Source organism: Pimephales promelas, chromosome 10 (genome assembly GCF_988280905.1).
Source record: "Pimephales promelas chromosome 10, fPimPro1.hap1.1, whole genome shotgun sequence".
Taxonomy (NCBI): Eukaryota; Metazoa; Chordata; class Actinopteri; order Cypriniformes; family Leuciscidae; genus Pimephales; species Pimephales promelas.
This window is the reverse complement of record NC_142778.1, coordinates 6443941-6456648: the sequence shown is the minus strand read 5'-3', so window position 1 is coordinate 6456648 and position 12708 is coordinate 6443941. Positions and strand designations below refer to the sequence as shown.

The 12708-nt window shown below is 35.4% G+C and overlaps 1 protein-coding gene across 5 annotated transcripts in view; it reads right to left on the bottom strand.

Moving 5' to 3' along the window:
* The window catches only part of cntn5 (contactin 5), a 347671-nt gene extending 341579 nt beyond the window's left edge, over positions 1-6092 (bottom strand). For 4 of the 5 annotated variants that reach the window (XM_089135349.1, XM_089135350.1, XM_089135353.1 and 1 more), the window contains exon 1: positions 5689-6092. The gene's annotated coding sequence lies outside the window, so the exon portion shown is untranslated. The remainder of the gene's footprint in view (positions 1-5688) is intronic. The other variant, XM_039647616.2, reaches the window with a different exon arrangement.
* Positions 6093-12708: the final 6616 nt, after the last annotated feature.

Here is a 12708-nt window from a genome sequence, read left to right as displayed (position 1 = left end):
TATGACTTTAATACAAAGAAGAATCAATGTATACTCTCCCTAATTTACTATGCAATATATTTCCTTTTTTTTTTTAGATGAAATATGCCCTGGGCATTTATTCATTATTTTTGGAGGTGAATCCAGTAAAAGACAATTTCAAAGATAAGCATAGTTTTAAGAAGTGTAAAATAATGCATTTAGTGAAAAACAGAAATATTGATCCAAGTAACAACGCAGCTTTTTCATTTCCATTTTATTCTTATTTTCCTTGCTTTTAATAACAGGGTCTGTGTCATTACGGCACACACCGCATCTCCAGTGTTTTCCACTTCAGTTTCACTTTAAACTGAATATGGAAGAAACAACAGAAACCCTGACATAAAGTTTTTGAAGACTCCATATGATCGGGTCATGTGAGCAAGTATGTGTCTGCTGTGTTAAGTCTCCTGAATGAAGGTCTGACCCAGTTGGAGTGTTTCTGAGGCGTTGCTAAGTAACTACTCAAACGGGTCATGCACGGGAGCTGTGGTGAACACCGCATGCGGCCACACCGGGGTGTTTTTAACACCATGACAAAATACTGTTTGTCCGGTTTCTTGTTTATTCTCTAATATGCAAGCATTTGACCCTGAGATTCCGGTGTGAATCTTCTTTTTTGAGGCATGCACCATTTCACTGTAAACTATACTTAAACTCTCAGATTTATATTTACTGATGTGTATTTTCTTGGTTTTTACTAGGCCTGTCGCGATTATATAGTTTATGAATTCCAAATCGATATAGCACCAGTGCAAATCAACAAGACTCTTCTTTTTTCAGTGTCGCCCACACTTTTCACACATTCCTCGATTTTGACCCGTTTAGTCATCATTTTTGGAACATCCATGTTCGTTGGTGTAGTGAGGCCAATAGGCAATGACATCTGACCTTTGGTTGTATGGATCACATCTTCCAAACTGGCATAGCATAATGAACCAAAATACCTTTTAAAGCTTTTGCTCTTTGTCTTCTATTAAACTAACTAACATCAACCAAATACAGGCAAATATATATATATATATATATATATATATATATATATATACATACCTCCTGCCAGTACTAAGCCATAGTGGCAGCTATAGAAAATATGTGTCCCTTAATAAAGGAATTTGTCATGTATGCATGACGACGCACATATATTTTCGGTCTTTGAGTTATACTTTTACTAAGTGTGCATTAACCCTTTGTATAAAAAAGAAAAAAAAAGAAGAAGAAAAAAAAGTGCATTACCAATGACCAAAACCTTTAGAAAGTAAATTTGTATTTACTGTAGAATATTTATATATATTTTTATATATTTATATATTTATATTATATATTTATATATATATATATATTTCCTAGTCCAAAATAAACTCGCTATGTTGCCTTGATAGCATGTGACCTAACGTGTGCTAATGTCTCCTTAACCTCCTCCTTAACAAAAATGGCAAGCACTGGCAAATAAATGTTAATTGTATTGGCTGAAGGGGGTATCGTGATTTATTTTTATTTATTTATTTATTTATTTATTTATTTATTTTTTGTTAAACATTATTATTGTATTTTTAAATACAATTGTCATTTATCTATGACGGTGTGCTATTGACTGAGGGTTAAATTCACATTTTTCCAAAGAAAACATATAGAGTATTTAATAATAAAAAAATAAATAAATAAATAAATAAAAAACTGTTGTAATTCTACAGAAGAAACGAAGGTTTGGCTTTAATAAGACTGCATTAAATATACACATATATAAATATATATATATAAATATATAAATATATATATATATATATATATATATATATATATATATATATATAACAAAGCACTGACAGGTCTCCCTGCAACTTTCTAACATAAACTCAACCCATTTACACTGCTGGAGTCTGAAAATCCCTTGCCAAAATGGTGCAATACTTTCATTCTTTTCAACTGAAATATTGAACACAACAATATTTTCAATTGCAAATCTGTTTTTTTTTTGTTTTGTTTTTTGCAACTATTAAAAATATTTACTCACAGGAGCCTTGCTAATATTTGATTCATATCCTCTAATACAACTTAGTGGACAAAACACAAATAAAAGCACAGCGGTGCCAATTCCATTAATTGCACACACTGCTGCAATGCTTAGAAGATGAAACATACAATGAATGGAGACAGAAACGGATATTAATATCTTCTAATGCAAAGAGCAGCTGTATGATGGGTATGCAAACATAACATCTCTAATATAATAACCATCAGACTCTGAAAATGCACGCAGACGCTATTTCTCTTCTCAGATCTCCAGTCTTGGCTTTCCCTGGTGTGGATTCTCTGGGTACCAAAATCAAAGTACCCAATGAATGCAAGACGCCTTTTACGTTCCTACTGTGTGCGCAAAGGAGAATCTAATCAACTTGCTACCCACAAAACAGCAGGGTGCTCCAATTTCATATTTACTCGCAAAGCTAAAACAACCTCATTAAAGTGTTACACACTAATTTAACTGCGAGACAAAAGAAAAATGAGCGTGCGAGGGAGACGCATCTTTATGGATCTAATATGTTCCAGGGAAATCGGATGGCTGCTGGAGGCCATCGTGATCGAAAACATGTAATTTAGTTTAAGAAACAATTTTGTGTTGTGGAAAAATATCAGAATTAACTGCAGTTAATGCAAATGTTATGTGAGTCAAGACACAAGAGACTTTTGTGGTTGATATCAACGTTGATAAAAATGTTAACCACGAGATGGTCATCTCTGTCACAAGTTTATAGGACAACTCCGGCGCAAAATGAACTTTTGGACTAATAAAACATTGGTACCTAGTCAACCATTCTCTGAGATTTGTTTTCATGATAATTGAATGTAAAGCGTTTTATCTCTAAAAACTGTTTAGCATATAACACTAGTAAATGGGGGCATATAATAAGTAAAAAGAAATCACTAGTTAAAGGAGTAGTTCACTTTTAAAAAAAAAACTTTTGCTGATAATTTACTCACCCCCATGTCATCCAAGATGTCCATGTCATTCTTTCTTCAATCGAAAATAAATTTCGATGAAAACATTCCAGGATTTTTGTCCATATAATTGACTTCAATGGGAACCAAACGAATCAAGGTCTAAAAGATAGTTTCAGTGCAAACTGCAAACTGTTCAAAGGGCTTTAAACGATTCCAGACGAAGTTTTAAGTTTTATAAGCTCAAATGGTCGCCTTGCTCTGTTCTGTGATGCGCGTTCGTGACTCTCCTGTTAACAGAACTTGAACTTGTTTATCAAAATGAACGAATCTTTTCCCGAGTCAATTTGTTCATTAGGTTCATTGAATGAACCAAATGACACGAAAAAAAAAAAAGATTTGTTCATTTTGATAAACGTAACTTTTTTTTTTTTTTTTTTTAAATGAGCAATTGTTTTGCTTCATAAGACCCTTATTCATCGTTTAGCCCTTTGGACAGTTTGCAGTTTGCACTGAAACTGTCTTGACCTTGAACCGTCCATTATATGAAGAAAAATCCTGTACTGTTTTCATCAAAAGCCTTAATTTATTTTTGACTGAAGAAAGAATGACATGGATATCTTGGATGACATGGGGGTGAGTAAATTATCAGCAAAAGTTTTTTTTTTTTTTTTTTTTTTTTTTAAAGTGAACTACTCCCTTAACAACACTAACAAGGCTCAAAATCGCCCCACACTAACACAGTAACATAATGAGGGTCCCTACATGCAAAACAAAGCATTGGGAACTTTTTAAGTGTACAGACAGTTTAATAAGAAGATATGTTATGTATGAACGGCGTTCGTGGTTCGACTTGTCGAGACTGTTTTTCCAAAGATGGCTCCTGCCTGTATACGTGAAGTGGGCTGTCTTTATAAAATATCTTCTTATTAAACGGTCTGAAGACGTAACATTCTTGTTTTGCATTTAGGGACCCTCTTTATGTTACTGTTAGTGTGGGGCTATTTTGAGCTGGTATTAACTAGCGATTTTATTTTTCATTTCTATATGCCCAATATACTAGCGTTATAAACAGTTTTTAGAGATAAAACTCTGTACATTCGATTATCATGAAAACAAATCTCAGAGAACGGTTGACTAGGTACCACTGTGTTATTAGACCAAAGGTTCATTTTGCGCCAGAGTTGTCCTTTAAAGTTATCAAAACTGCACCCTGTAAAATGACTATAAGCCTCAAGGTTATACATGGGTTGCTATGCAAGAATTAAACAGAATTTCTTTACACTGTAAAGTGTAACATTGTGCAGTATAACCACAATTATGTACTATAGTACTTGATCTGACCCTTAAAGTGAGCTTAGGTGGTTCAGTCATTCAGAATCATATTCAAATATATCCAGAGGTTGTTTTAGGTTGCCTGACAAAACCATTTTACTGATCGACCAAACTGCTAGAAAAGAAAAGTTTTGTTTTTTGTTTTGTTCACCAGCTAACAAGAATGTGAACAAAGATACAACAAAAAAGTCGAACAGAACATACTAGTACATAAAAAAAGTAAAGAAAATATCACAAAAGTTCAACAACAGCACAGCGAACAGAATAGTCTTCATTTTGAAAGCAAGACACGAGAGCAAATACTGCATGAAAGTGTTTCGGCAAGAAGCGGAGAGCTTACATCAAAGTAAAGTTCAGTTTAAAAACTTCCCAAAGCTTTGCTCATGGCACATTTCCGTGACATATTTTCAGTCCGAGGAATAACTTTGAAAAGAGGAAAGACATTGCATGGGCCGAAAAGCAAAGAGTGGAAATGTTCAAGATTTGCACTGTTGTTTCTGTGATAACCAATATCCTTCTTGAGGGGCAATAATCTAACAAACAAGGTTTTGCAAATAAACTCACTTTGCTTCCAAAATTAATATGGTAGTTTTGACAGACAGTGGCACTATTTAAACCAGACAACTGTTCAAAACCAATCACAGCCTATCTATTTCCTCAAGAGGGAACAAATCACTGAGGTCAACATCATCATTCATCTCAATTATCAACACATTGAAAGCAGAGTAGCAATGCAACAAAACTGTTGCGAAGAAAGTAACTCAGTTGAAAAGTTTTATATATATATATATTCTATGTAAAAAATCTATTTTTTATATAATGAATATATTTTCTTGGTAACACTTTAAAATAAGGTTATGTGCTGACATTAGTTAACTACCTTTGTTAAAATGAACTAATGATGAAGAATACTTCTTCACCATATTAATCTTAATTCATACTAATTTCAACATTTAATACATTAATCAAAGGTCAATTGTTAACATTAGTTAATGCACCGCGAACTCACATGACATGACAATGAACAGCTGTATTTGTCATAAACACTTTAACATTATTGTTCAGTGTTAGTTAATACATGAACTAATGTTAACTAATGAACCTTACTGTAAAGGTGTTACCATTTTCTTTTTCAGGTTTTCCATTACTATTAAAACAGGTGAATATATAAACATCTAGCAGAACATGTTCACAATGCATGCGTTCCACCATTTCTGATCGTTTAAGTGCCAACTGCACATTTGTTCCAATACATCATGGATGCAGTGTGATATAAACCAGCACATCTGTGCATCGTTACCGTGCAACTTGCTTCAGGTGGGACACACGAAACTCTTGGCGCAGCTGTAATTGCAATGATAAGCAGCATGTTCAGCAGAAATCAGACAGACTTACTCTGGATGTTGCAAGAAGAGAAACAGCTCACTCCTCCTTCCTCTTCTCCCGTCTTTAAAGTGATGTTGTGTGCTCACGGAGTGTCAAATAGTGACAGGTTTTCTTGAACAAAGCCAAACATGGATAGAAAAAGAACCGCAGACGCTTCAATCCCGCGAGCTTGCTGTATCTCTACAGGACGCGCCGTTGCGCGCGGTAGCGCATCCTTCAAATGTGTGCGAGGCGCGCGATCTTTTCCACCTCTCCGGCTGTGGTCCAAAACCTCACCTACGATTCCTCCTCAGACGCCTCTCTCTCTCTCCCTCCCTTACGACTGAAGCGATGTGAAACGGAGAGAGAGGATGCGCAGTGGCTGGCGGAGTGTCTCAGTTCTTGCACGGTGCGTGCTGGAGTCTAGAGCTGCCTGCGAGTGAGTGAGTGAGTGAGTGTTTGAAGCATCTCGCGCGCCTCAGCCTCGTCCTGGAGAAGAAAAAAAAACGGGGCGAAACGACAAGCGCGCATAACCTGAATCACAACTGTTTAGTGTTTTAGAATACATTTATAAATTATATTGTATTATATTATAAAAAATGGTGAAGTGCAGTTTATAGGAACTTTGATTTTACAAGTCGCAATTATCTCAGTCATAAACAGTATTAAATGCTCAACAGTAGGCTACTGTGGTATTGAAACTAAACCGTTGAAACCCAAATAGCGTAAAGCCTTCTGTATAAATCCGCCTGGGAAAATGACATCTTAAACCAGATAAAACCAGCTTAAATTGATAGATTAATGATGGTGTTCTGGCCAAGCACCCAAAAACCATCAGCCAACAAAGCCAGCTAAGATAGCAAAGCAGTATGTAAAAGAATATTACAGAATATTATATATTAGATTTGTAATCACAACATTGTTTTCTTTTGTCAAATCAACTTCGATAATGTATGTAATTCAGATAACATAATATTTTGAGTTTCTGATGATTAAATCAATCTCCTTCATTGTATTAACTCAATTTTTTCATTTCAATGAACTTAAAATTTCAAGGCAACCAGGTTACTTATTTTTTTAAGTTAAACCAACAGTTTTTTTACAGTATAAATATATAAATAAATATATAAATATAAATATATAAATAATTTTTGTATATATTTCGATGTATATATTGTTACAAGTTCTTAAATTTTATTTCCATAATGCATAATTAAAAATACATTGATAAAGGCCATTCAATAAATTTCGTTATTATAAATCAACTAATACGAATCTCTACTAATATACTAAACACAGCACACTCATTGTAAAGAATAGTGGCTAAATACTGCCTACATATAAATATGTTATTATTACACGCTGTGTATGCATATATATATATATATATATATATATATATATATATATATATATGGAAACTGGAAAAAAAAAAGTACAAAATGAATCTCATTCCTTGTGGTTCACACATCACAAAGCAAATGTAACATTAACAAAACATATTGCACATCTTTGCTAATATAGATGTCCTATGTATTTCAATTTTTAAAGCCACCTCATATTTAACTCAATATTTGACATAAATGAGGCTTGAAAAGTAAGACGTTGATGTGAATGAGAGATTATACATAATGCCAGTTCATATGCTGGTTTTATTTACAATCAACAGTGTTGTGTAAGCATGCAAGTCTTTACGTACTTGACTTTCTTCTCTAGGCTAGCTAAAATAATAGAAAAAAAAAAAATGTCATCTTACTCCCTGACTCTTGTTTCAAGACCTCTCATTTTGCATTAAATCAGCATGTTATGTTTATTCATCTCTGTTAAGTCTATCTCTTTTCTCTTGTCAGGCACAGTCTACCCCTCCGCAATGACACTAAATAAGTCACAGACGCGGGCCTTGAGGGTTTTATCTGTGCATCAGGATGTTTTTCCCTCCGCTCGAGAAACGCAATCATGCTCTAATTAAAACACCATTAATAGAGCAACAAAAATGTAAACACACACTCTGAGACCCAGCTCTCCGGGGTAACCTTCACTCCTCGTGTTAAGCAGCAACACCACTGCATTAATCCACCTAAATCAAATTGGACAATCAAGACACTTTCATCATTTTAAGAGAGGAACTGGTATGATCTTCATGCCAAATTAAACCCAACACAGACAGACGCAGAGCGAAGGAGTGCTTGCCACCGGCTCCCTGTTGACAGCGTCAGTGTAGATTTGCTGTAAGGCCGGATCATAAAGCTTTGAGCACAATCCTCTATCATATCCCAGAATTATTAAACAAGCATCAGCAAAGGCTGACGTTTGCACAAACCCCTCATTAAGAAAGGCCACATCACCAATAAAAATGTCCCGCTTTGCAACAGATCCGAAAAGCTTAAAAGCAGATCCATAATCTAATTTCCATAAAGCTTTCTGTTGTAATTTGTAGGCTTATTCATTTATTAAGCACACTGATCTCTGTTGTCAAGACGAGAGTCTTTGAGATCAATTTGAAATATTGAATATGCTTCTCAAAAGCATCGGTCTGAAACTTTGGGTTCAGACAGATTAAGTCAAACGTCTGTTGTTTCTGTGACAAATTTGACTGCATGCACTACTTGCTTTTGTGGGATTTTACACATCACTGGCTCTTTATCACAACTTGTTCTGTGTGAGAAGGATGTGCAAAATGCTCAGCTCTTCTGAGCGGCAGGATCAATGTTTGGCCTCTGGGGGAGCTGTTATCCTTTTATTGATACTTGATTCTGAGGTTGGGCTGGAAGTTTCACCTCCCTGCAACACGACTAATTTGTATGTATTGGATACTTGTGTACAGTGCTTTATTACACTAATGAGCAAACTGATGCATTGAAAGGAAACAAACACCGAAATAATAATGTTTTAAGGGACAGAGCTGTTTGTTCATTGTTTTTTTTTTTTTTTTGAGGTGATGCATATTTAGAGGCCTCTGGAAGAAGAAAATGCTTGCTTAAAATAACGTCTCTCATCCTCCTAGGCTCTGTCAGTAACTGTCTGAGAAGTTGAAGTCTCTGTTTCCATCATTAATTAAACAGGAGCCTCTGCTCGGCTCTCGGCCCTGTGTGCATTAGCTCCATTTCACAGTGGCTGCAATTGTTCACACTTATTCACCAGGTTATTCCTCTAAATAACAGTCCCAGCTTACTCTCTCTTTGAAGATGCACCCTTTCGTTTGACAGGTTTCCTCCTACACTCTGTCTGCATTCAAACACTGTAAAATTTGCTCTCTTTTTTTCTGCCTCAAAGGTTTCTATGGCTCATGAGTAGACAGTCATTTCAGATCCTCACTTTGGTTTACCCGACATTAGAAATTCATGAATTTAGGTTAAAAAAAGGATTTTTTTGAGTGTGCTTTTTGAATCTTCTCAATATAGAAAACTGAACTCAACTTTGTAATTAGAGGTTTCACGTTATTTTATTTATTTATTTATAGTAGTATTTTTCCTCAAAATGAAAAACATGAGCTGATTTTTTTTCTTTTTTAGGTTTTTGGAAGAAAAACAAGTGTCGATCCACCGTGATCAAAAGAAAGACGAGTGACAATGTTAGTCTAGTGTTTTATTCAGTAATCAGTATACAGAGACCCAGGTTCAAAACACGATCTATTAAATAACTTTTTTTTTATTTATTTTAATATGGACTTGAAAGCCAATGATCTGTTTTCAGCATCATACCGTAAAAATACGGTGTGATACTGTTTTTGAAATTAACAGCTAAATACCGTATTGTCAGCTACAGTATAAAACTTTGATTTAACAGCTATCTAACACAAAAACAGTAACACACCGTATAGTTACGAAACGATGCTGGCAACTACAGCTGCCAGTAGTTTCCCGTTTTTTTTTACAGGATTTTATTTTTTATTTATTTTTTTATTTTTTTTACAATGAACACTGTAAAAAAAAATATTTTTTGGTGAAGTAAATACTAGTGAAAAAACCCAATGTAATTTACTTGAAAAAGTTAGTTCAGGCAAGAATTTAAAAAACTAAGTAAATTCCATATCAGTACTTAATTCAAGCGAGTATAAATGAAAGTGTATATATCAACTCAATAAAATTAAGTAAAAATTACTCAACTTTTCTGATACTGGAGTTCCCATCATGCACTGGACCTTGAATAATCAATGAGGCTCATTTTTCACTGGTTTCCAGCTGTATTTACAGTGTTTTATCATAGATTTTTGTTGTCAGTATTAGTAAATTGCCATTTTGAGACATTTCAAGTACATTTTTTGCTCAAAATGACACATTCAAACACAAAAACGACCCTTCAAATGTTACCGCCATTGTGTATTGTCTACCAACTATTGAGGTGTTTGCATTCACATGAAGCTTAATGTCTGACATGATGTATATATAAATTACTTAGATGATCTAAGTAAAGCACATACTATAAATGACTAATACAATTCAAGATTATTGTTTTAGTGAAATGTAATATAAGGCAAAGGAAATCAGTATTAATCAACCTTTTACAAGCCGAGATAAAATGATATATTTTTTGTAAAGTTTACTTAATTCCATATTCCAAGTAAATTTAACTTAAAGATTTCTAATTAAACCTACTGATAAATATGTTTAGGTTTTTACTTGGCAAATCTTTGTAAATTTACTAGCATTTTCTGAGTGAGATAGTTTAGCAAGGTTTTTCAAGTAAATCCTACTCCAAATTTTTCAAACTGGAATATAATGTATACCAGGTATGAGCAACACCGGTCCTGTAGTGCCGCTGTTGTGCAGAGTTTAGCTCTAACCCTAATATATATATATATATATATATATATATATATATATATATATATATATATATTATATCACCTGCCACAGTAGCCTTAGGCTGTATCCGAAAAGGAGGAGATTGTCGGTAGTCTTCAAGGTGTGTACGAATCAAATTTTATCCTTACTTCCTGTCACTTGAGAGACCTTCATCTGGTCAATTTTTGAAGGCAGCATAGATGTATCCTTCACTGCCTTTGATATTCCACAATCCTATGTTTTCCATTCGAGGATAACTGAGATACGACCGAAAAGGGCACTTTCGCTTACATGATTAAAGTGGCAGGGGCTCAAGACACTGAAATTGAATTTTCTTTTGTCTTTTGAAAGTTGCATGATAAATCCACTTTAAATGCATTTGCAAGTTTAATATTTTGTTATCATAACAACATAAAATCATCTAGTTTCGACTAGCCTGACTACATCAGACTTCCACATTTATTTTCGCTTCTGTTCTCAGTCTGCGACAGCGAAATGTCTCTTCGTTTTCCTCCAGCCTGAAAACAGCTGGCCCAGTCAACGAACAGAGGGAGAGCCATGACGTAGACGCTAAGCGTCGAGTTTAAGATTGGAGAAATCGAAAACGACCGCGGATATGGAGACACGGGATGCAATTCGCTCTGTTGTGGAGAATATTCCCGGCATTTACAAACTGAAGCCCGACCAAGAAGAGTTTTTGTTAAACATTTTGAATGGAGGTGATGTTGTGTTGTCTCTTTTATCTGTCGAGCTCGAACTAGCACCCTTTTGACAGGTCAGTGTCTCCTTTCTTTTCCAGTTCTTAATTGCAAGATTAGAGCATGACATGGCAAAATTTAAGTTGCAGAATTTCCAACAGACTCGAATTGAACAAAGAGCTGTGTTTAGCCTACCCTATCTCACGACCAATTCGTACGAGTGATTAAAAAATGGCTAATTTATACTAATTTCTTAGGACGTCACTCGTACGAATTCATACAATTTGTCTAAACCCACGTGATGGTTAGGTTTAGGGGCGGGGGCAGGGGTAGGTCATTCGTACGAATTCATACGAATTGGCCAATTCGTAAAATATCTACAATTTAGCAAAATTGTACTAATTTGTACGAGTGAGGTCGTATGAATTGTTACGAATTAGCCACCTCGTAAAATTTGTACGAATTCCCGTGAGATCGGGTTGGTTTAGCTGTGTTTAACAGAACTAATCCTAACTTTGACAGAGTTGGCTGCAAATGTTTTCCTGTTTCTCTCTACTGTCAAATATTAGTTATAGAGGCCCTGATTGTGCCTTGGATGCGTAGATTTACTTTACATAATCTATAGAGTCGTTCCATGTGCCCTCCTGTATTTCGCTCGATCGTTTCGTTTCCGCATCATATAACTTATGTGTTTACAGGTTTAGTTCGATGTGGCTAAGCTGGAGCATAACCAAACGTTATGTGATTGGCTTACGGGTAACCAATGATTTTATACTTCAGACAAGCGCCCCCTTGCGATAAAGATAACACTTTTCAATGATGCCACTCCAGACTCTGTCTACGAACCAAAGCGAAGTAGCAGAGTTGGTATTACCAGGCTTGGCTTCGACCATCATACTGGTGAATGATGAAATGTTAGTAGACTCAAGTGCATAGGGTGTGTTCCAACGCATTCTCATCCCAAAGCGCCATATACAACGCTTTTGCAAAAGCGTAAATATCCAACGCACATGGCACCCTTTAACGTCTAATGAGACGCTTCGGTTATGGTTAAGTTTAGGTATGGTGTAGGGTAAGGGTTAGACCACTAGGGGGCGCCTTCTGCCCAAATATATCTGCGTCTCATTTTACGTTAAAGGGTGCCATGTGCGTTGGATATTTACGCTTTTGCAAAAGCGTCCTATATGGCGCTTTGGGATGAGAACGGGCAGTGTGTTCACACCAAACAAGCGGACAGAGACCCCTGAAAAATGAACAATGAACAATTTCCACTTCCAAATGAACTCTAACCATTCGTAACTATAGCTCAAACTATTCTGCTATGTTAAGTTTTTGTTTTTTTGTTTTATTTTCTCTTTTCCTGTTTGCCTGAATGGTCAGTTTCTCTTTGGCTACGTTCACATTGGGAGCCTTAGTGCTCAATTCCAATTTATTGCTCAGACCCGAGCTCTCGTGTTTTGCTAATATTGTCTGTCACTGTAATACTTGCGAGCTCTTGACACATCACTGTCCCTCGCTGACTACCTTTCACAACTGTCTTGATAACTTCAGGTGTGTAAAATATTTGA